Genomic DNA, 21712 nt, shown 5'->3' with positions numbered 1-21712 from the left:
TAATTGTAAATTATCTACATGCTTTTATATTGAAAATAATTCAGTTTGTACTCAAAAATTACCCTTTTACAATAATATTGTGTGGCATAAAACAGCTGTTCTCTATTTGTGGGTCATGACTCCTTGGCAAACTTCTATCTCTAAAAATTTTACATTACAATCTAAAACTGTAGCAAAATTATAGTTATAAATTATGAATAAAATAATTTTATTGGTGAACATCATATCTACATGACAAAATGTATAAAAACATTGCAGCATTAAGAAAAAAACCATTGGAATAAAAGTACTCCTGTAAACATTCAACATGTTTATTATCCTCTTGGTTTTGAGAAGAAATGCAAAATGATAACTCAAGGGAGATTTCTCCTATTTTCTGCTAAGAGAATAAAAATTAATTGTTGAAAAGCCACAAGGTCAGAAAGAAAATTGTGCAGTTTTCTTTATCACTTTTTGCTAGTTAATTGAAATTGCAATTCTTCAGTGAATTCTTGGTGAGTACTGGGTATCTTAAAACAATCTTTATACCTGATTATTTCATTATTATAATAAGAACTTGCCTCTGTTTGGGGAGTTCATTTTACTATATTTAAACCACATACTATGTCTAATGTTTCCATTATTTTGCTTGGTAATTGACTTTAGTTAATTCTATAGGGTTAGGAAATGTGACACAGAGGGCATTAGTGCTAGTTCCAGTATGGACTCTGAAGGGACAGCATGATAAGGTTCCTGCCCCTGGGCAGAACCAGGAGGGTGTGGGTCTTCTTGAGTGCTCACAGCTGCTGCAGTCATCAGGCTTGTTATAATAATGGATATAGTTTATTTTATTTTCCTCATTCAGGGAATATTCTTTCTGCCAAGATTATCAGGGCATGTTCTCACTGCCAAAGTTAATGGCTCCATGATAATCAGAAACAACATAATTCTAAGAAGCAAGAATGTGCTTGGTGTTCCTCAGCAAAATGGTGGCTGTGGCCTTTCAGAATAGCTCTTAAGGCTGTGGGAAAGAATTGTGAAAATGTGAGTTCAAGAATACAAAATTCTTTGTTCTCTGTAGGATTTAGGATTTCTGACTATGCAAGATATAAGGATGTAATATGAATTGTGTGAGGGTTTCACTGACATGATAGAACCCAGGCAGCTGGACTAATGAGCCAGCATTTTCAGAAAAATATTATAGAAGGATATAAAGAGACCTAGAGAGTGGTAATCTCAAGGCAAAAAGCAAACTTATTAGTGTTCGTGGTTGAACGAGGATTAGCTTCCATGTTTAATGTGGAATGAACTATAATCCAGAAACAAAGGGCACACTTGTGCTTCAGATCTTGAGATCGGAAGACAGAGGCTTTGGTCCAGATCTTGAGGAATAGTGACCATGAAAACTTTAGCCCAGGAATGGTGGTACACACTTTTAGTCCCAGGAGACAAAGGCAAGCAGATTTCAGAGTTCAGGGCCACCCTAGGACACAGTAGGCTACAGGTAGAGGGACTTAGTTCCAGGTATGGTGGTACACACCTTTAATAGCAACATTCAGAAGACAGAGCCATGCTCATCTCTGAGTTCAATGACTGTCTAAAGAGCCAATTAGAGGCAGCAAAAAAGCTGTAAAATAGAAAGTTAGTGATAATGTAATAGAACAATGGGGCCATGTTCCAACTCTAGCAAATAGCAAATCTGGTCATTTTCAGCCATGTGGCTTTGTCTTTAGAGTCAAGAGACAATGATAATAAAATGCCAATTTGTAGGATAATAAAAGGGAATCTGAGATAGATGAATGAATTGAAATGTAATTCCTAAGGAAGCAGCATATGTAAAATAAAAGACTGTACTTCAGTCTGCAAGAAAGAGTGTTCCTCAGCAGAGAGTGATACTGAGCAGAGAACTATCTTGAGCAGAACACAGGGCTATCAGCTTACATCTATGAATCCAAGTTATTTCATGATTGTTCCCACACATCCTTTCCTCAAGAAAATTTCCCAAGCTGAGGCTGGGACTTGACACAATAGTAAATTTTCAAGTAAGTCTTTTTAAAGGAGAAACTCCTTATTTATACAGAAAATGGGTTAGAGAATGAAAATGCATAAAACCATGAATAACTTCCTGAAGTAGCTAGCAGCCATTTCCTCAGGTAACCTAATGACAGTCCTGGCAAGATAGAGACTATAGAACTATAGAGGGCAAACTGGATAAATAGGAGTTTAAGAATTAGAACCTTAGGGGTTGGGGATTTAGCTCAGTGGTAGAGCGCTTGCCTAGCGAGTGCAAGGCCCTGGGTTCGGTCCCCAGCTCCGAAAAAAAGAAAAAGAAAAAAAAGAAAGAAGTAGAACGGGGAAGAACTGCAGACAGGAATAATGAATCTTGAGTTTGAACGATCTGAACATTAGATCAGGCAAGAATATGTATTTTCAAATATATCAGCTGGCATTATGGGGATTATGCCTAACCAGTCTCAAAGAATTTTCTGAATTCAAATTTTTGTCCACCATGATGGTTAGGTTTGTCAACTTGAGACCACCTAGAATCACCTGAACAAATAAATAGCAGGTTGTCTATATTAAGTTGACCTGTGTATATCTCTGTGGAAGATTGTCTAAATCATTTGATGTAAGAAAGTCCACATTGCAGATAGCACCACTCTCTAGGGAAGGGGTGATATACAAGTAGATAAATTGCACTGAGCACCAGTGAGCAAGTAAGCTAGCATGCATTCATATATTTTCTGATCTTGACTGTGGATGTGATGTGACTAGCTATTTTAAGTTTCTACCTTGACTTCCCCATAATGATAATCTGTAACCTATAATTGTAAGCTGAGTTAAAGCCCTTACTTATTAACTTGCAATTTTCCCTTTGGTTAGAGTGCTGTAACAGAAACACAAATTAAACTAGATCCCCTTTTCATACCATTCACTCAGGAATTTATGTTTTATCATTGCTGTTTTTGTTGATATTTAGTTGTTTCCACAGGCAGTTCATTTTCTATGTCTTAATTTTTGTTTCAGAGTTGGGGATTTAGCTCAGTGGTAGGGCGCTTGCCTAGGAAGCGCAAGGCCCTGGGTTCGGTCCCCAGCTCCGAAAAAAAAAGGAAAAAAAAAAAATTTTGTTTCAGAGTTGCAAAAAGAAAAAAAACTAAAGCATGCTTTTCACCAAAAGTAATCCCAAAGCAAAAAATTCTTAAAACACTGAGTGTACACTAAAATCTGTGCCCACTGTGCTAGTGCCAACTTTTACTGTTATTCCCCATGCCCAGAATTACAGTCTGCAAGTCTGGGCATTCTGGTAGGTTCATTAATTTTTATGGTCTTATCCTTTTACCCTAGTCTCACATAACCACTGGCTTAGGTGATTGCTTTTAGGAAGAGAAAACTCATTTAAAATCCAAGATCCCAGCAGGGAAAGGGAAAGTTCACTGCCTGGTTAGTTAAGTTCTCAGAGTCCAGGACAAGCATTTTTATTAAGTCTTGGATGGGCCTGAGTGGATGCCCACCCCCATCCCCTGAAGCTGAACTGACAGGATAAAATATACTTTATTAGTTCATCCAGTGCATTGCTTACACAGTGATCTAATAGCTGTGAATATTTGCAGCCTCCTTAGTGCCAGAGAGGGACTTTAATTAGACAAACAGTAACCTCTGTCCATTTATTAATTCTTTCCCTTAGGTTTGTCTTATAAAAAAGTATGTACGATTAAAACCTGGAGGAAAAATGTCACTAAAGTGTTGCTGTAAGAAAAATTTGTCTTTTCCTTGTGTCCTAATGTAATAGAAGAGATGTACATGACATGGTGAATATACACACATATATGCTTATTCAAATTGCAGCCTGAGGTATGTTCTGGAAAGGGTGTTAGAAAGATTGCATTAGGGAAAATAGACAGACCATGCTATCAACTGCAGAAGAAAAATGTCAGGGTATTAACTCCCTGGCCAAGGGTCAATGCTATGTTATGACATGTGTTATATTTTCAACTCTGATGTACATGCATATCACCCCCTTTTTGTGAATTGTAGGTGTATGACTTTTTTTCAGGACAATTGCAATAATTGAATAGGACATCAATATGAGAAGGACATTGGCAGAGAGTAACCTCTGTCCAAGTAGAGGCTCCTATTATTGCTATTTCCTCATACTTAATATGTGATTTAGCTATTCTTGTCATTTTAAAACAAAATCACATTATATATAGAACCAGAAAAGCATAGTGTTTGAGTCTTTGTCTACGTCCTAACACTTTAAGTTGGTAGAAAATGTTGACAATTAAGTATCTGGTCTTGAATAAAAAATTTGTTCCAAAAGAAAGAATACATTAAGCCTAAGATTGCGCAATGCTTTTTTTGACCTTTAATGGAGCCATGAGCAGCATTTCTCATAAAGATGTTCCTATAAGCAAGCATGTGGAAGATTCAGACAACTACTTCCTAAAAGCACTATCTGAATAGGTCAGTTGAGGCAATGTTTTTTAAAAACTTAGGGACAAATATTAAGCAAAAATCATGAAGAAATATAATTGCTCAATAAATTAAGAGCTGCCTCATTCCCTTAATAATATTAGGATAAAAGCTCGAGATATAGCTCAGTTGTTAAAATGCTTTCCTGTTGTGCATGAATCTCTGGTTTCAATTCTCAGCATAATAAAGTCAGGTAAGCACATACCTCTAATCAAAGTAGGAAAGAGGTATACATAAGAGGATAAAAGTTCCAAAATCATCCCTTACTTCATGAGTTCAAGCAAGTCTAGATGAAAATATAACTACCTCTCTCAAAAAATAGTAATAACTAGTAAAAAATAATAAAGGATAGAAAAGTTAAAATATTTAGTAAATTTTGAAATTATAGTTAAATTTTTTGGTTGTTTTTTGTTCTTACGATAGTGAAAATAGGTTTTGATACTTGATATAAACACTAACAATTTTAAAGTAATCTCCCTGTGTGCTAAAAGTTTTGTTCAACTAATTTTTATTTCAGATGTAAACCATTATTTTAAAATATCCAGATTTCCAATTGGTTATACAGGTATGTCTATAAGAGTACCAACATCCTTTCAGTTTTTGTTTTTTGTTTGTTTGTTTTCCCATTGATAAACATATATCAACGGCAATAGTAAGAATGTTTATGAAGATTCAGCATTCATGAAACAGTCCAAAAGTAATTTATAAGGCCTGGTGAGATGGCTCAGTGGTTAAGAGCACTGACTGCTCTTCCAGAGGTCCTGAGTTCAAACCCCAGCAACCACATGCTAGCTTAAACCATCTGTAATGAGATCTGATGCCCTCTTCTGAAGAAAGAGACAGAGTATTCATTAAATAAATATTTAAAAACAAAATGAAAAAGAGAAAACTAATCTATAGACAAGACAGAAAATTCTCAAGAACCAGCAATTTAAAATCTGTGTAAACATCTAAATAAACTAGGAAAGAGACATATTTTAGACTTCTTATGGTTGCGTCTCCAAAGCACATAAAACCAAAATTAGAGAAAATACATACAAACACACAGCGAATATAAAATGATTCTGTAGGAATATAGTTTAAACAACTAAGTGAACAGATATTATATATATATATATATATATATATATATATATGTTCAAGAAGATTCTTGGTCAATAACAAAGCACATAGACCCTAAGTGATTTCAGAGAATAAGTATCCAGGTACATACTTTCAATTGATACACTGCTCAAATGTATCCACAGAATGGAAGAGTTAGTACCTTTAGAGATTGATGTTTCCTGCTTTTCAGCTTCCTTTGTCATTCTGTATACTGTGCTTAAAATAGGAAAGAAAAAAGTCTCAGAAAGATAAGAGAGAGGAAATGGGTGTGGATGGCATTTCTGTGCACTTCAAGGTAGCAGAGCACAAAGAAGCTGACTGTATTTTAAATCAATACATCCCTTTTATAAGAATTCTCCTCTGACACTCTGCATACATAGTGCCAGAAAATACAGTACAGCTTTTCCTAGAAGTAGTTGTTCATGCCACCACTCAACCCCTCACATTCTAACACACGGGGCACTGTATCAACACTGACAGCCCTCAGCTTCTAAAAGGCATAAAAACTGACATTTAAATGGCCTTTGATGTTTTACTATTCAATTAGCCTGCCTTAATCAGTGTGTTCCTGACTGTGTGGTATGCTGGGTTCATTCCAGTAAAAAGGCTGGAGACAGCCAGATACAGATGGATTTAAAGAGCTGGAGACAACTAATTTTACACTGCAGTACTTTGGTGCTGACTGTCAGGAGTTAATAGCTCAAATCACCGAGCAAAGAACCCAGCCCATTATTGCAACCAGTAGTTACCTGACAGTTGTGATTAAGGAGCTCCCAAATGTTATCTGTGAGGAAATTGTATACTATATACTATTCATGCACTGTGTTCTTTGTGTTAAATTGCTTCTTCCTTCTCTTTCTCATTATTTTATTTGTAAATTAATAATAACATAATTGTTAAAATATACAATGGACTTACAAACAAACAAAATAACACCTCATAAATGCTCTTTGGCAGATGACCCAAACAATGTCAACTAGGTTTATTAAAACAATTTGCATATTGTGAAAGGCTGAATTGTGGTTTTTATCATTCCTTCTTTGTCTCATAAGTTAAATTATGATCCTTTACATGGTACTTAGAACTACTCATTTAGTTGATTCATCCTGTATCTTAAACTATTTAATGGAATGTGAACAGACACAACATAGAAGATTGAGTTGAAGTTTGTGTGTGAGTGTTTGTGTTGGTGCATGTGTGTGTGTGTGTGTGTGTGTGTGTGTGTGTGTGTGAGAGAGAGAGAGAGAGAGAGAGAGAGAGAGAGAGAGAAACAGAGACAGAAACAGGGACACAGAAGAGACAGAGAGACACATAGAGTCAGACAAAAAACAAAAAAATTAGGTTTGATTCTTTTCATCCATTTTACATTATTGTAATTATTTTACAACTATATAGAAATTTCATGAACAATACAAGTTAACTGGAAAAAGTTCCATTACTAAATTAGCCAATGCCTGAGTTGTTCCTGAACCAGATGACACAGTATAATACTGAATGAGGAACATGCCCTATTTCTCTTACATCTGCAGTAAGGAACTTAAATGATTTTCTCATTGTACATTCAATGCAGTTGTAAGATGGCAGCTAGTGTATGCTGTGATATTGACTGACAAAAATGCCAAAGTAGATTTGGTTTCATAATAAATTTAAATCTACCTTAGATTAATTGGAAGGAGAAACAACTAACTCTACAAAGATTTTCCATAACTTCACTGTGGCCTACACAAACACAGACAAAAGTGACACTATATAATAATGATAATAACAATGATAATAATATTACTAGCTATAATAGGAAGTTAACACATATTGGTGAGGAAATTGAGAATGGAAACAAGCAGCCCACCTTGCTTATTGTAAAGAAGGCTACATAGGTCACATAAAATACTTATGAGCAGATATGAAAACCCAAGTCATTCTTGGACACTTCTCAAAAGTAGAAATCACTCTCACGCACAGTGTTTATGACCATCAGAGAATGTTTCAGATTATTGACTTAAGAAAGCAACATATAAGTTGGTGGATGCAGAAATTTGAATATTATTCACCCTTAGGTATTTAAGAAAATTCTGCCCGGTGTCATGATCACCTAAAAGACATCAAAGAAAATGAAGAAAGCCATTCAAAGGGCAGTCTGTGCATGACTCTTTTTTGACTACAGGGATGCTGTCAAACTTGTTCAACTCATGGAAACAGAAAAATCACTACTCTCCTAGGCAAAGAAATATACAGAGAGAATTTCTGTTCAATATATGCAGACTTTCATTCATGCACTCTGTGTAAATAGAATGATCACTCTATTCAGTATTGCACACATAAAATTTGTAAAGAAGCTAGGTCTAATATTAAATAGTTTTATCATATTAGAAATTAATATTAGAGGGGTTTCAGGTAAAATTAACATTAACTTGAGAGATGTCTCTGCAGTTAAGAATGCATACTGTTTTTGACAAGCTCTGCTCTCAATTCCTAACACTCAAGTTGAATGGCTTATAACAACCTATTACTCCCGGTCCATGTGGGACCCTGTGGAGGCTCTCTCTCTCTCTCTCTCTCTCTCTCTCTCTCTCTCTCTCTCTCTCTCTCTCTCTCTCTCTCTCACACACACACACACACATACACACACACAGGTTTTGGGGGTATGAAAGGGAGAGAAAAACAGACAAATATGAAAGCAAAATAAATCATTTTTATAATTCTAAATTTTACTGAAAATAGTTTACTTTTTCCATAGAATATATTCTAACTGTGGTTTTGCCTCACCTAAGACAATCCCCAGCAATGCAACCCTACCTATCCAAAACACATCTCTTTTTAAAACTCTAATTAGAAAACAGATACATATAATAAAACAAACAAAATATCTGTATAAGACAAACATTAAAAAAGCCAAACAAAAACAAAAACAAACAAACAAAAGAGCGAGAAAGGTGTAGAGTCACACACCTTTGAACATGTAGAAACCCCATAAAACTCAAAATCAGGAAACCTAATAGGTAAGCAAAGAAATGTAAGTTAAAAAATAAGCCCAGGTACAGCAATATGAGGCAAATACCTTCCAAAAATACCATTAGTAACTTTTGTGTCATCTATGGACTTCAAGCCTGGAGCCTGCTCTTAAATGTGATTGGTGTTCCCAGTGATACTCTTTCTTTCCTTTGCAAGTTCTGAGTAAGGGTTGTGATCTTGTGTCCACTCAGCACCAGATTCACCTGAGCAGGCCCTGTGCACGAGGCCACAGGCCTTTTGAGTTCATGTGTGAATCAGTCTAGTTGTGTCTAGGTCTTACCTCTTTGGTCACTTATATCCCCAGTGTCTCTTAATTATATTTCTTTCTCCTCTTCTTCAGCATTCTCTGAGCCTGAGAGGTGGGATTTCATCTTATTTAGTTCTGTGCTTCAAGCTCTTCCACTCTGTACATTGCTCAGTTGTGAGCTTATGTGATCCTTTCTGTTCCTCTGATGATACTTCTAGATTCCTTTAGTCTCTAAAGTTTAGGAAAACAGTAGTATTTTGATTTGTTCCTAAGAACAAAGGTCCTTGGCCTGTTATAGATATATGTTCTTGAGTACCTGAGACATTTTAGGTATGGCAGTATTTCATATATTATGGAATATATTATGGAGTAGGCTTTAAATCAGATCAGATCATGGTTGGTTGCAGTCACAACTTCTATAAAATAAATATTTTTAAAAGTATATCTTTGCAAAAGGATGATCTTCTCAGCACTTCATGGATCCTTCTCCAAAATTGATGATATAGTTGGTCACAAAGCAAGCCTCAACAGATACAAGAAAAATTAAATAAAGCCTTATATCTGATCAAATTATAATGAATTAAATCTGGGCTTTTACAACAGAAAGCCTACACACTCATGGAAATTGAACAACTTTCTACTCAATTATCTCTTGGTCAGGGAAAAAAGAAAGAAAGAAATTAAAGGCATTCTAGAATTCAATGAAAATGTAGGCACACCATACCCTAATTTATGGAGCACATACAGAACAACACACCATAAACAAAAACATAGACACACACACACACACACACACACACACACACACACACACACACACACACACACACTCCAGATAAAAGTATGTTACAGGGAAAGTATCTTTTATTGAGGTAAATTAATACCCATTGTCTAATATAATATTTCAATTATATTATTAATTTTAATCTCATCTTTAATCTTCATTTATATATTTTATATTCTCACAGTTTTTGTAGAATCAATGTGACTTTATATTTGCCTCTTATTTTGTAAGAAACAATGTAATTTTAATTCTGTAGATTTTATTTTTTTTCCAATTTTAGTTTCATGATTTTATAAAAATTAAATTTTTTCCTAAATAATTATCATTTCCCTTATTACTGTTTGTAGCATGCATAAATATGCAGATGTGTGTGGAACTATACTAGCATTTGTTGGTGCTTGTGGGAGCCAAGAGATGACATGACTATTTTTTCCCACTTTTTTTTTTTTTTTTTGTTCTTTTTTTTGGAGCTGGGGACCAAACCCAGGGCCTTGCGCTTCCTAGGCAAGTGCTCTACCACTGAGCTAAATCCCCAACCCCTTTTTCCCACTTTCTAAATGATTTGTTTGTTTTTTTTTTCACAAGGTCTCACAATGCAGAGAAGGCTAACCTTGAAACACAGAGACTACTTGCTTCTCCCTCACATTTGCAGGTATTAAAACTGTCCAAAACTAACAGCCATCAAAGATGAAGCTCGTTCTGCTCTGGAACTCTTGTCCTCCTGACACCTACCCTGTAGCATGTCTGGCTTGCCTGCACAGCTTTATTTTTTAGACTGATTTTGACACTGAAGGTAAAATTTACTACTTCATCATGTCTGGTTAGTCAGAAAGACCCAGAGATTCTGCTGTCCTCAGACTCGTGCCTGGGGTTATATGTGGGGTCTACACACAGCCAAAACGTTTCTGCGGCTGAAAGAGAAAATCCCCATCACAAGTAGTTTTAACATTCTTCAAGGTACACTTTTTTTTTTCCCGAACAGAATTCTTCCTTCTACATCAAGCATCACAGAGACACTTTGTCAGATGACAGAAACCTTTCTTATATAGAAGATATGTGTGTATATGTTTCATTAGCCAGTTTGGTAGAATTCCTTTGAAATACTTCTGTTCTCATGTAATTCTTCTTCATTACAAAATAATTTCTTTAAGAATAGTCTGATTTTAATGATAATCTGAGTATCCAAGATTGTGCTTTCATTCTTTATATTCCTGGACGTCTCAAAAATAAAGAAATTGGAAAGCCGGACCTTACTCCAACCTGCTTATGATTATGTGGTGCTGTGATCCTTACATTTATTATTTAAGATGGTGACATAAAGAAGCCCTGCTTCAAAGAGAAAACAACACAGACTTCACACAGTACCACTTCTCATTGAGCACCAACTTCTCATTTAGTTTGGACTGTTTTACTGTTGATGCAAATTAAAATTTCATCAACAGTTTCTTAAAATAGCATTTTTCATGTATTGTAAGTAAATATGAAGGTTTAATTTTGTAGCATCATTCTCTTTTAATTATTTTATGACGTATATGGAATATAAGATAGTAAGAAAATAGATTCCTTAAGAACTAAACATAATGAAAAATATGCAAGAAATTGTGGCTGAGGTGGTTAAGGAAGAGTGTTGGGATTCAGGAATACATAGAATTATTACTCCATACAACGTATCTTATCAAATAAATGGTATTAAAATCATTATTATAAAATTATTATAGTTTATTGAGCTGGTAATTAATCATTCAAATATTAATGATAAATTGCTGTTGCTTTGAGCATATCTTAAGTAATTTTTGCTTATTTGTGTCAGATTACATTTAAATATTTTACTTAAGGGTGCTGGTGCATCATATGGCTTTAGTACTAGAGTAGGTCTAACCCTTCTAAAATGTAAACTTCTGTAAAGTTATATTCAACATTTTCAAAGCCAAAGTTAATTTAAAAGGCCATTTATTTTAATATTGAATTTAGAAACTGTATTTCTTAGACATGTGGTTGTTGTTACTACTGTCTTAGGACAATGAAGTGTGAAAGTTAATGAAGTAAGAAGTTCTAAAAGGGCTTGGTCCACATCTAAGCACACATTAAAAGATCTCTGTATTTAGTGTATAAGAAAATAATGTATGAGTAGATACACTAAAGTCAAACATTTCAATCTAAGTCTGTTCATAACAGGGTTTGAAGTCCTTGGTTATATCCGTTGCTATGGGAGGGCCCACCGGCAATACCATCATACACAAAAATACCACACACACACACACACACACACACACACACACACACACACACACACACACACTCACACACTCCAGGGGTGTAGGCAGAGAGAGACAACAAACACACTTGGGAGGAGGCACGCAAAAGCATTAAAAATTAAAAATGACAAGTAAAATCATGGAAATGTTAGGCTTCAGATTTGTTAAAAGATATTAGACAAAGGTTTTAATTGGGCAATGAAAAATAATTAGCTTGGCACAACTGTCATTTATAAGTTCCATTTTCGTACTTAATCACTAGTACTAATTCTTGTCTTATTTCCTTAGTCTATAATTAATTACTTCTCATTTTTCTAAAACATGTTTCAGTGTGTGTTGCAAGGAAAGATTCGTGTATATTCCACAAGCTAAGGTGACATTCCTAAGAAAAGCCATCCACCTCGTCTGACACAGAGGACTCAGAGCATACCTAAAAGGCCAGATTGGCTGATCATGGAACATGTGAAACTCCTTTTGTCTCTACTTCCCCACCACTGGACCTGTAAGCAGATCCCCAGCCATTTTTACTTAGGGTATGTGTATCAAACTCAGTTCCTTGTGCTTTTAAGTCCACTGTTTTACCAAGTTATTTCCCCAACCTAGATTCTTGCCACTTTCCTCCTTCGGATATAGCATTGAAATTTTGCTCCAGGGAAGAGCCATGCTTTAACCAGTATGTAGGAGAAGGTGAGAAGCACCTTCAAAACACTCTATTGATTGATACTGCACAGATAAGTTTGGGTTACACTAAGATGAGAATATTTTTGGGATGTATGTTTCTTTCCTATTTAGGTTTGAATTTTCTCTAGAGGTGCAGATATAGTGTTGAACTACTATACTATAACGGCACTGTTTCCACTTGGCTGCTTTAGTTTATACTTCTAAAAACCAGAACTTACTGTCTTTTCCCCCACAAATCATTACTTACTGTCTTTTTCCACAGTGTACATGAAAAAAAATGCCAGTATATACCATGTATTATATTACTATACTTTTCAGAAGAATTTGAAGAACCCATTGATTTCTTATATTATTAGTATTCATCTAACAGGATTCTTTCTCCTTTGAGCCTTATTACATATGCTGAAAGGCTTTACTTTTCTTCATAATGTATCTTTTCTTATTTCACTAAGGAGCATCCTCATTAAAGGAATTGCTAAGGAGCATTTCCTGCTAAGATCTTAACTCAATAAGCAGTGAGATAGATAAAGTACATTTCATATTCACATAGCAGAATGAATAAGACAACATTTTAAATTTTCCTTCAAATTTGATTAAATACTGAGTGGTACTTCAGACAGAGAATGCAGCCTTCTGGGAAAATGAGGGAAAGATATCATATAATTAATTCAACTATAAATTAAATATGTTTGACCTTGACATTGTATTACTGTCTCTAAAGCAACTTACAGAATTAATATGCAGATGCATTTCTATAAATTCTATATTTAAGGGAGCAATGATGATTCATTGATGAGAAAGCTAATTTAAGATCATTTAAGTAAGCAATATCATTCTTTGCTGGTACAAACAAATCTCTTCTTACATCAGGAATCTCTCTTCATGGAATGTCAATGTATTCAGAAAGAACTGGGACTCTTTCTAAGCTTCTTTACTGTCTAGTTGGTTAGATGTTCTTCATGAATCACTGCAAAAGTACATAAATAATTTTCATTGTCATAGCTATATAAGTTCTCATGCCTGTTAAATTTTTCGCCTGCTTATATTTGTTTTTGGGGTGAAGGCAAAGAATGAAATATAAAAATATAAGATAAAATAAAATTAAAGTGTGTAATGTGTTGCCAAGAAGAGGGTGGAAGGAACTGCCTGAAGAAACACAATGCGGGACATGAAACTGTCCAGGTGAAAGTGAGGAAGAGACCAGAGCAAACAGCCTGGCTCTGTAGTTTTAGTGTGTGTACATGTAACTGCCTTATAATACAGTCCTCTATTGCATTTCTCAATATGCTTTTATATGTTTCTGTTTTATTAATTATTTTATTTATTTAAACTTCAAATGTTGTCCCTTAACTGGTTCTCCTTCATGGTCCCTCTTTGTCGTCACCTCTCCACAAGCCCCCTACCTCATACTTCCTCTCTTTCGCTTCTAAGAGGGTGCTTTTCTACCCAATCACCCATTCCCAGTTCACCACCACAAAGCAGTCCTCCATTACATATGTAGAGGAGGCCACAGATCAGCCCAAGTATGCTCTTTGGTGGGTGGTTTATTCCCTAGGAATTCTGAGGGGTCCAATTAATTGATACTGTTGTTCTTTCTAAGAGGTTGCAATACCCTTCACTTCCTTCAGTCCTTACCCTACCTTTTCTATTGGGTCCCTAGGCTCAGTCCAATGGCTGGTTGTGAGTATTTGCATCAGTCTCAATCAGGTGCTTGGGGAGCATATCAGAGGACAGTCATTCAAGTGTCCTGTCTACAAAATTATTGTGGCATCAGCAATCATGTCAGGGTATGGTACTGAGCCTGGGATATATCCCAAGGTAAGGCAGTCTCTGGATTGTCTTTCCTTCAGTCTCTGCTTCAGTTTTTGTCCCTGAATTTCGTTTAGACAGGAACAATTCTGAGTGAAAAATTTTGACATGGATGTGTGGCTCCATCTCTATACTGGGAGCCATGTCTATATACTGGAAATGTCTCTTAAGGTTCTGTCTCCCTGCTATTGGGCATTTTGGCTAATGTCATCTTTGTTGGTTCCTGGGAACTTCCTACATCCCTGGTGTCTGGGATTTTCTAATAGTATCCATCATTCCCCATGCCACACTGCTACATATTTCTATTCATTCTTCTGTCCCTCAGTGCTTCTGCCCTGTCTTTCCCCATACCTGATCATGCCTCTCTTTTTTCCTCCCCCTTCTCTCTTTCCCACCACAAAATCCAAAATATACAAAGAACTCAAGGTATTAGACTCCAGAAAACCAAATAATCCATGGGGTACAGAGAATTCTCAACTAAGGAATCTGGAATAGCTAAGAGGCACTGAAAGATATATTCAAAAACATTAGTCATCAGGGAAATGCAAATCAAAATGACCCTAAGATTCCACCTTACACCAATTAGAATGGCTAAGATAAAAAACTCAGGTGACTCTGGATGGCTTTTCCTTTAATCTCTGATTCAAACTGTTTCCCCGTAGCTGATTGAGCACATAAAGGTACAACCACCAAACCCAGACAATATTGCTGATGCCAAGAAGTGCATGGTGACAGGAACTGATATAGCTGTCTGCTGAGAGACTCTGCCAGAGCATGACAAATACAGAGGCAGATGCTCACAGTTAAACTGAAAACTGAGTTCCCATTGGAGGAGTTAGAGAAAGGATTGAAGGAGCTGGAGGTGTTTGTAACCCTATAAGATAAACAATATCAACCAACCAGATTTCCCAGGGACCAAACCACCATCCAAAGAATGCAAATGGACAGACTCATGGCTCCAGCTGCATATGTAGCAGAGGATAGTTTTGTTGCGCACCAATGGGTAGAGAATCCTTTGGTCCTGCCAAGGCTTCCCCCACTTCCCAGTGTAGGGGAATGTCACAGAGGGGAAGCAGGAAGGTGGGTAGAAGGGTGGAGGAACACCCTCAGATCAAGGGGGAGAGGGAATGGGAGAGAGATTCAAGGACAGGGAAGGGAGATAACATTGATGTGTAAATAAAAAATATCCATTAAAAAGTAAAACAAAATCCTCAGGAGACAATGATGCTGGTGGGAATGTAGAGAAAAAGGAATACTACTCCATTGCTTGTGGGATTGCCAACTGGTACAACCAGTTAGTTCACCAGAGATTTTCACATAGTAAGTAAAATATTTTCATTTTCATAGGAGAACATCATTATATGGAATGCTCTCAAATATGTTCACACATCATATAGATTTTTCTAGAATTTCTTCTCAAAACTTTGTCCCCTAATTCCACTCAGAAAGGATACAGGAAAACAAGTCATATAACTGTGAAAGCAAATAAACACCATGCTAACATTTCATTTATAATGTTTATAGATTATAATCTTGAAAGTGCATTGAAACAACAGACTGTGAACCAACACAGTTTAACTTTCATTGTGAAGAGATATTACCTGATGGAATGCATGGTGAGGAGATCTCTCTTTAGAAACCTAAGGACTTGTGGAGATCAACTCACAAAACACTTAAGGACTACTTTTTTCTTGTTGGTAAAAGTGATGATAATAGGTATTACATTTTCTCTTCAAATTTTTATGGTAATATAGTTGGAGTGTGATAAGATAAAATCAAACCGAATATAAATTCAATAAAATACAGTTTAGACAAAAGCTTAATATTTAAATCACATGAAATATATGTGTATAAACACCTAGATGTGACTAAGGGAAGATAAATATATGGAGGTAATATAGTAACTCCTTGTCAAAAGAAGAATTTCACCCATACAAATTCAGAGAAAAAAATATTCAAATATATTTATTTTAGCTATAGATGTTTCTGTAAAAGTATGTAATGGTACTTTTATATCATAAGAAACCACTTAATAAGAAGTGATAACACTTAATATTGAAATCTCAATCACACTTGAGATTAATATTTGAAATATAAATTTGATGTATGCATGTTAATCAAAGAGATAAATAAAAGTTACTAAATTTTAGTCAAATGGTCTGTAAAGGATGAGCTTGGAGAGTCAAGGTCCGAAAAGACGTCACCCCAAGATTGTTTCCTTTAGCTGCTATACCTTTCCTGTCATTATTACATAGCCTAGGGATTCCTGGACATTAGCCCACCCTATTTAACAGACTTCTTGCAGATCAACATAGAAATAAACTATCATGAATAAATGCTAGTTGGATAAATTATCGATTATGTACAATTACTGATTTGATTCAAATAATCTTAAGAAGAAAGTTTTAAGAGATGGTTTTATTTGTTTTGCTCGAATAAATGTAATGAAGTTAAAATCAAGAATAGAATGTACCCACTCCTCATAATAGTAAGAAATACAATGAGTTTTCATAATTATACTAAAAAGAGAAATAGGCTAGGGACAAATTTGTGTTAAACGAAAAGCATTCGGGTGGAAAGATGAAGCTACAAATGTGTACTATAAGGTAAGGCCATGTAAAAACTGTTGCTTTGAACTCATAATAAGCTTACAGAATGAAACACTTTTTGAAATTCCTGTTAATATCCTTCGGTTACTCCCATTTTATATGATATTTTTCTATGAGGTAAATCTTTTTTAGACAGAGAATTTTTTGTCTGAAAGCTATAAATAGATGAAAACAACAAAGAAAGATGATGGAGCCATTTTCTGCTTCATCTGGTGTGTATATGTTTATGCGAATGACTTCTTTCCTGTCCTTTTTCCTCCTGGTTCAAAAAGAGTTAATGATCTCTGAGAGCTTGTCTGGCCTGTAAGGGGCTACTGGCATACTCACCATAGAAAAGAGCCCTGGCAATGAATGTCATTATTTAATTTCCCTCCAGTGAACAGCCTGTGCCAGCTTGCAAGAATTCAGCACTTATTTAATCACAAATAAGAGTTAGAGAATAAAGGACTAGCATTTAAGCATCACGAATTAAGGCTTTAGTGCTTGTTTAAGAATTGAACACTAAGAAAGAGATAAGTGTTATATGTTTAATAGAACACAGATGTTTACAAATCTTAAAAAAGTCCAACTAGTTAGAGAATAAGGCAAGGGATCCTCCAGTCTTTAGCCTTCATCCAATTCCATGTCCTACCTCAGCTCCAACTTTGAAAGTCTGGGTGAGGCCCCAGCAATGAAATGCAGAGAAATTGAATCACTTAGTCAAGCTGAGACAGCTATTGCATTATCAAGCTAGACATGAAGGCATTTGTTGTATACTGTGTGAATCCTAAAGTAAACCAATATCATGTGCATTAACCCCACAGAGATAAATGGACAGAAATACAAATTAAATAATTTCATTATATCATGTTCTTCGATCAATTGTATAATGTTAAAACAGCTGACTAAATAAAGAATACCATAGACTCATAGCTGTACATACTGTTGAGTGTTCACTTTCTGATGTGAAAACATAATGGGTAATGCTACCACAGATCCCTCTATGATAGGAAGTAAGACAATATAAATGTTTTCAGGTGGTCATTAAAGATTAATTTCTATCAGCTCCATATGAGCTGATTATTTATTTTTTGGTAAAGTGTTTACTTTTACTAGCTTACAAGTAATTTAGTTTCCTAATTGCCATTTTAAGTAAAATTTAGTTTTGTACTTTTATTCCACTAATTTTTTCCTACCTGTCTACCATGTGCCTTTCTATGCTAAATAGTCTTTTAACTTTAAAGGAAAATAGAATTATTTTTTCATCAAAAAATTAATAAACATATCTGGAAAATATTACATTAACGATGACTTTATATCAGAAATACAAATATCATGCATTTTCATCATGTCAGTGATAGGGTCTGAAGACCTGTCTTTTGCGAGACCAGAAAATGCTCCTAATTTATGCAACGTCTCTTCAGTTCCAAACTTCTGTGTGCCATGGATAACATATTCTTTATTATATAGTGTCTTGGAGTTGGTGACTGAAGGGATGTAAATGGTCAAAGGACATACCACAATTAGAAACTTGAGTGGAATAAACTATAACATTATGCTTTCCTTTAATCTGTCTTACACAAAATTTGCAATCCTGTAACTATGATTCCTGTGAGGTTTTAAGTTATATATCCACTTGTCTTCCTCCTATCTCTTTACTGAGTACAGGGTTAGAGCCACACAGAATCACAGCTGTTTAATTTCCTCCACTGCTTCTTTTAATGTGACTCATCTTTACTTACTTTTGCTTTTTCTCCAAGTAATTCCCTCTTGGCAGCTCTTTCCCAAATTGCTACCACTTATGGTAAATTAACATTCCTCACCCATTAATTATTCTGCTCCTTGATTATTTCATTAAACACTTTTGTTACGAAAAGTAGTGTGGGATACAGCTAGATGGTAGAAATAACCATAGCAGCCTGTACGCTTAATGGTGAAAAACAGTTTTGATATCACAGAAAACTCCTGCACTTCTAAAATTTATATATATACTCACAAATAAGTGTAGCTCTCAACTTGTATCAAGAAAACTTCTCATTTTTTTAACCGAGACAATTCAAGAAACCACTTTAGTCACAATGTAGAGAACTACTGACCATGGAGTGCAAACTCCAATAGATACACGCATAACATTTCTACAACTATGGTTAAAGGAACATTGTGGAAGTGAAAGTGAAAAAAATTGTAAGAGTCAGAGTATCAGAAAACAAGCTGTGAGTAATATAAATAGAATACTAAAGCAATATGGCTGCATAAACAAGTGCCAAAAAATAAGAACAACAGTAGGCATGATAACATGAAAGAAAGAAATCTTACAGGACCACATTCATAGTCAACTCCAGGTAATGGAAGATGGCTTAAATAGAGAGGATTTATCTCCTGAAAGTAGAAATTATTACTTGACTAACCAGTTTAAAGTGGCCATTTCTGAAATAGCATACATAAACGTTATGCTTAACAAATTCAGCAACTTGAATTTATATATTTATGTACTTACATATGTGTAAGGAGAGAGAGAGAGAGAGAGAGAGAGAGAGAGAGAGAGAGAGAGAGAGAGAGAGAGAGAAGAAAGTTGACAGGAAGGCACTGAAGGGAGTAAAGGTGAGGGAGGGAATATTTTAATTTTATTTTAATTCAAAAACCTAATAAAATGGATAAAATGAAGTAAAAGTTCTATTGTGGATATTCAATGTATTATTTCTACCATTGAATTGTTTGGAAATTTTCCTTTCACCATGACGGATTATTTACATTAAATCATCAGTGATACCTTTAAGAAACATATTGATCTTATATTACTTTGTATCAATAGGCACCAAGAAATTTAAACAACTTGTAAAGTCCACAGCCAATGCTGAAGCCTGAAGGCAGCTTTATACCTGAAGTCAATATGTCTACATTTGTTTGAGGAATGTTAAGTGATCAATGCTGTAAGAAAAATTGATCTGTCTAAACCAGACTTTCTACAGTTGGATGATAGAAAGTTATCAACCAGGAATTAAAGTGAAGACAAAGACTAAGTTGTAATTAGCAAAGAAGAAACCAAATTTAGTATAATTGTGGTCTTAAGAGTATAGCAAGCCTGAAAAACTGAAGGTTATAATAACCAGATGGTGATGTAAGCAAAAGACCATAAGCTACAGAGGCCAACATATTTTGGCATCATCAGAACTCAGTACTTCCACCATAGCATCCCCTGGATATACCAACACATCTGGAAACCAGGATGCTGACCAAAAATCCCATTCTATGAAGATTATCGTCTCTAAAGAGGATATAAATAACTCACTAAAAGAAATTCAGAAAAACCCAAGTAAACAGGTAGAAGCTGTTGTTGTAGAAATGTAAAAAATAAAAAAGTATAGGGTTATCTTTTTTTCCCTACTAAGTTACACCACAGTGCCCCAAGATATCTTGGTGGAAACACATCCCAACTCCGCAGTGACCCAGTGTCTCCTGCCGCCGCACACTTTCCTATACTCAAACCGTCACATAAAAGAACACACAACACAATAAACTTCGACCCAATTGGTAAGATATATTTGCCCACATAAACATACAAAGCCCAGTACCATCCATCCCTTAAGAACATTAATAACAACTTGTAAGCACAGAGCAGAATCTTAATGTCACCTGCCATGGCTTCTCACCCTCTCCCTCCTTTCTCTTCCTCCTTTCCTTCTCAGTCTCCTCCTCTTCCTTCAAACTTCTCTCCCACCCATCCTTCCTTCTCCTCCAATGACAGGCCCTTTCTATCCTGTACCTGCCCCTCACCTCTATTTTACAAATTCAATGGAGAGAAGGTTCTGGTGAAGTCACCTGATTCCTCAGTATGTGACTAGGCAGCTATCCTTGGGGCAGTGCAATCATCATCAAAATACAGATAACTCTAGGGGAAACCACAACAGGAAGTCATTAAAGAGGAAACAGATCCCTTTACGATTACAGGAAAAGAGAAAAAGGTGAAGGAATTGAAAAAAGGGATCCAAGACCTAAAACTGGAAGTTGAAACAATAAAGAAAACATAAATGGGAACAACCTTGAAAATGAGAAACCTAAGAAAGAGTTCAGGAACTACAGATGAAAGCATCAACAACAGAATACAAGGTATAAAAGAGAAAATTGGCAGTGTAGAAGATACCTTAGAAGATATTGTCACAACACTAAGAAGCTTAGTTCAAAACATAAAAACCTCCTAACCAGAAGCATCCAGGAAATCCAGGACACAATGAAAAGACCAAATCTAAGAATAATGGGAATAGAAGGGAGCAAAAATCCCTGGCCTCAAACTATACAACAGACTAATATTCATAAAATCTGAATGGTATTGGTACACAGACAGACAGGTTGATCAATGGAATCAAATAGAAGACTCAAAAATAAAAACAAAAATAATTACTTTCAGCACCTGATACTTGACAAAGCCAAAAATATACAATGTAAAAAGGAAAGCATCTTCAATAAATGGTGCTGGTGTAATGGACATTCAGTATATAAAAAATGAAAATTGGGAAAAAATGAAAATAGATCCATATTTGTCACTCAAGTCCAAATGAATCAAGGACTTCAACATAAAACCAGATGTACTGGATTTAATGGCAAAGAAAGTGGGAAAGAGTGTAGAACTCATTGGCATGAGGGAAAGTTATCTGAATAATAGCCACAAATGTACAGAATACCTAGGGATACAATCCACAGAACTCAAGAAGGTTAACAAGCAGAAGGGTCCAAGTGGGGATGCTTCAATTCCACTTGAGAGATAGAAGAAAACAATTATGGGAGG

Source organism: Rattus rattus, chromosome 6, assembly GCF_011064425.1.
Source record: "Rattus rattus isolate New Zealand chromosome 6, Rrattus_CSIRO_v1, whole genome shotgun sequence".
NCBI lineage: Eukaryota > Metazoa > Chordata > Mammalia > Rodentia > Muridae > Rattus > Rattus rattus.
The sequence above is the reverse complement of the archived record's forward strand: the minus strand, read 5'-3'. Positions refer to the sequence as shown.